This window comes from Cucurbita pepo, unplaced genomic scaffold, assembly GCF_002806865.2.
Source record: "Cucurbita pepo subsp. pepo cultivar mu-cu-16 unplaced genomic scaffold, ASM280686v2 Cp4.1_scaffold000829, whole genome shotgun sequence".
NCBI lineage: Eukaryota > Viridiplantae > Streptophyta > Magnoliopsida > Cucurbitales > Cucurbitaceae > Cucurbita > Cucurbita pepo.
The window spans coordinates 7,693-11,374 of NW_019647040.1; the positions used below are offsets into that span (position 1 = coordinate 7,693).

The 3,682-nt window shown below is 31.1% G+C and overlaps 1 long non-coding RNA gene across 1 annotated transcript; it reads right to left on the reverse strand.

Moving 5' to 3' along the window:
* Positions 1 to 2,235: 2,235 nt before the first annotated feature.
* On the reverse strand, positions 2,236 to 3,527 carry LOC111785912. The gene is made up of 3 exons (XR_002813723.1): positions 3,406 to 3,527; positions 2,419 to 2,520; positions 2,236 to 2,332 (listed from the first exon to the last, which is right to left on the reverse strand). It is a non-coding gene; the product is annotated as an uncharacterized LOC111785912 (long non-coding RNA).
* Between the last annotated feature and the right edge of the window lie 155 nt (positions 3,528 to 3,682).

Below are 3,682 nucleotides of genomic sequence, written 5' to 3' on the forward strand. Positions count from 1 at the left end.
CAAATATTTATTTACATAAATTAAATTTTTTTAATATTTTTTAAAAAATAACTATTTATTTGTTATTTATTATTTACTAGAAATTAAAAAAATTAACGTCCAGTTTAATATAAGATTAAAAGTTTGGGCGTGTTATTTAATCGATTTAATATTAAAATAATATAAATTAATGTCAATTTAAATTAAAATGGAATCCAAGGGAAGAATATAATGGAAAGACCAAATCCGGCCGTGATTGCCGTACGGCCGGAGTGTGGTGGCCCACTGGGTACTTGATTCAGTCGACACAAGCTGGCGCTCAAATAATGACACATAGAAAGACACAGTCCACTTATATCAAATTGTCTTTTTAGAACGGTGGAAAATAATTAAGATAAAATGTTTCGAGAATGTAGTTATGGAATATACTTTAGATATTTGTTAAAAGTTTTTTTCTTTACCGTTATGATTTCATTAATAGTATATTTTATTTTAGTCTAGTCGGATTATATTTTCCCTTATTTTTAAGTATATTTCATTAATCGACTATTTATATTTAAATATATTATTTTGTAGATGGAACCAGGTGGGACGGTGACAATGAATATAATCATCGACTTTAGTCCTATTTAACTAATGAGGATAAATCTTTTCTTACATCCTCCCTCATTCATTGGCTCGTTTGGGATAGGTTCTCTCAAAGTTCCAACTATGCTGGTTAAATAGACACCTTTTAGTATGATACTATAAACTAAGTTGTCTATGGTTGAACTAGGTTCGTGTTTCTAAAATGAAACAAAGACATTCTATCACTACTCGATTTTCATGAGCCACGACTTATTAAGAATTTGAAAACATGGAAAGATATGGTAAAAATTTTGGCGTCTAAAATGAAACATGAATATATTTTATTTATAAAATCCAAAATAGAGTTTGAGAAGTTGAATACATTTGGTGGCTCTGTATGGCACTTGCTCCAGATCTGCGTCCATCATCGACTAGTTCCTTATCATCTGAAAAAAAAAAAAAAAATTAGAGAAACTTGAATGAGTACAAAAATTCAATAGGTAGTCTACTTCTAGGCTCTTAATCATGTCCTTAGGGTACCACACTCCTGAGATTTTAGGCTCTTAGGTTTTGTTCTTGAATTATTTTCATGGCGAGATTTCTCATGTTCTAAGTATCCTTGAAATTCCTTCATCTAATCCCCAAGGACTTTAGTCCTAAGTTCTTAAATCAGGATACTTCTTTTAGTTTTTTGTCCTCGATCCTTAGTTCTTGTTTCTTGAGTTCTACCTAGTTGTCTACATGCCTTAGTGGACTTAGGGCTTGCGTAGTACTAATTTAGAGCATCGGTGTGTGGTAAACTTGTTTCTTGGCCTTAAGGTAATATATTGATTACTTGAAAATCAAAAGGTACCTTGATTTCTAAAAAAACTATTTTTCCACTTTAATTTCGTAATTTAAATCTTATAATTTGTACTAATCTCGTTATGGTTTGCATGGTAGGGTCTCTAATACAAGGCTAAATGTTTTATTTGTTTAGCATTTTAGTCTTAGTACACACTCTCTCTCTAGCTAGTATAACAAGGAGCTAAACCGTAATAAATAAATAAATAAATAAAAATTCTAAACAGGAAAATGACGCGACGTCTAAAAAAAATGACCAAAATGACCCAAGAAAAAAAACCAATTGGGACGTGATTTTCAATACACATATCTTAATTTCATCAAACTTTAACATTCCTAGCCATAAATTTGAAAAATATTAACCGATAATTCAGTTTTTTCACAATATGCTCCAAATGGTCAAATTAGTATGTTTCACATAATACTCTAGATGGTCAAATTAGTATTTTCTTAGTATACAATATTAAACTGTTTAGTTTGAGCATAATCTCTAGCTAATATAATAAGAGGCTAGAACGGAAAACGATATTTCTCGACCTAGCAAATAGTAGAACCCTTCAGAAATGAATAAAGTCACCCCTGGAATCTTTTTGAAGAAACAAACCAAAAAAAAAGTGGCAAAAGAAAAATAACTCAACATTTTTTTACCTAATGTCCTAAATGGTCAAATAAGTGTTTTCTTGTTCTGGCATGAGAAGGTCTTTACACAAAAGTAAAGACTTACTTTTCTTTTCCATTTCACCTAATAGTAAAATCTGGTTCTTTCTTTTGCATAACACTTGTAGTAACAATTTATAGTAAATATTAACTATAACATAGTTTTTTTTTTTTTTTTTTNGGGAAGAAAATAAGTAAAAAAGAAAAAATCACCTATTTCTGCCTTGAATCTGTAAAATCCTGGTCCTATCACCTCACTTTTGCAATCATATAAAGCATCAACAACCTAGATAAGAAGATTTCAAAATTTGAACTCGTTTTGTATAATATTAAAGTAGGGATTCAAGAAAAATTTATCAAGCACAATTATACTGGATCGTTCTTCAAGAATTGGAGAACTTTCTGCATATCATTTTCATCCATTGCTCTACCGATCAAAGCATGCCGATTACGCTGGATGAGGAATATGGCCACCTGCAAAATAAAATTAATAACTTTTATACTGATGTATTGTTTATTATTCATGTACATTTGTATCTCAGCCCTTTCTTAGTATCCTTGTGCTCGTTGAAATTGCAAAATGCAGAGAAAATAACGGTATGTCAGTGGTTTCTAATCTACTATGTGCTACGTCTACTTTGCAACTCCACTAACATCCTGGCTTTGTTCTACAAGCTGTTTCTTCTACCTCACTTCATTATCACTGATTTATATTAGAGAACATGTCGAACAGACTTTGGTTATGGCTATCCTTGTGATGCCAAAAGCTAGCTGGAGTTGGTCTCCTTTTCTGGAGTTGATATTTTGTATGCCCTTGTGCAATTTATCAATGAAGCTTTCTTTTCATTAGATCATTTATATGTCCTCCATCGAATAGCATCTTCTGATGGAAACTTTGTATATTCTTAGCATGATAGTAAAGATTATATAGCACAACTATGTCAGAGTAAGCAGGTGTCGACATCCTTGAGTACACCTAGTATGTATGAAAATATTGAATTTACTTTTATCAAATACAATCAGTCCATGTCATGCATGTTTCAAGTTTTCAGGGACTAAAATTTGAAGCTTGTGTATTTATGTAACAAAATAAAACTAGCCTATATGTCTGGTTTGCTTACATGAAAAATTTAAAGAACATATCAAAATAGAATAACAAATAAGCCTCCTTTCCAAATAAAATTAATTCATTACACCTGGAAAACAAGCCTCCAAGTTTCAAAGGGAATTTCAAGGGGCATTATGTAGTCTAATTCAGGATGTCAGAATATTTCAAATATAACCACTGTGAAATGTCACTTTCAATAAACAAATGAGGAGAAAAATATTATTTGCTCAGAGTTCAAGCAAAAGACATACCATTCCAAGTAAGTTACCAACTACAATGGAACCAATGGGATCATAAATTGCATTCCCAGTGGTATTTACTGCAACAAGAGATGCAGCCGCAATAATAAGACCAGTGACTGCAGCACCATCCTGAACATACCAGAAAACTGGATCAATGGAATCTCTAACATTTGATAAATTTGGCATCAAATTGTACTATTCTGTAGTTTCATGAATTAATTTACTTTATTGAAAGACATCAGAAGTCCTCAAAGGTTAAAAAAAAAAAAAAAAAAAAAAAAAAAAA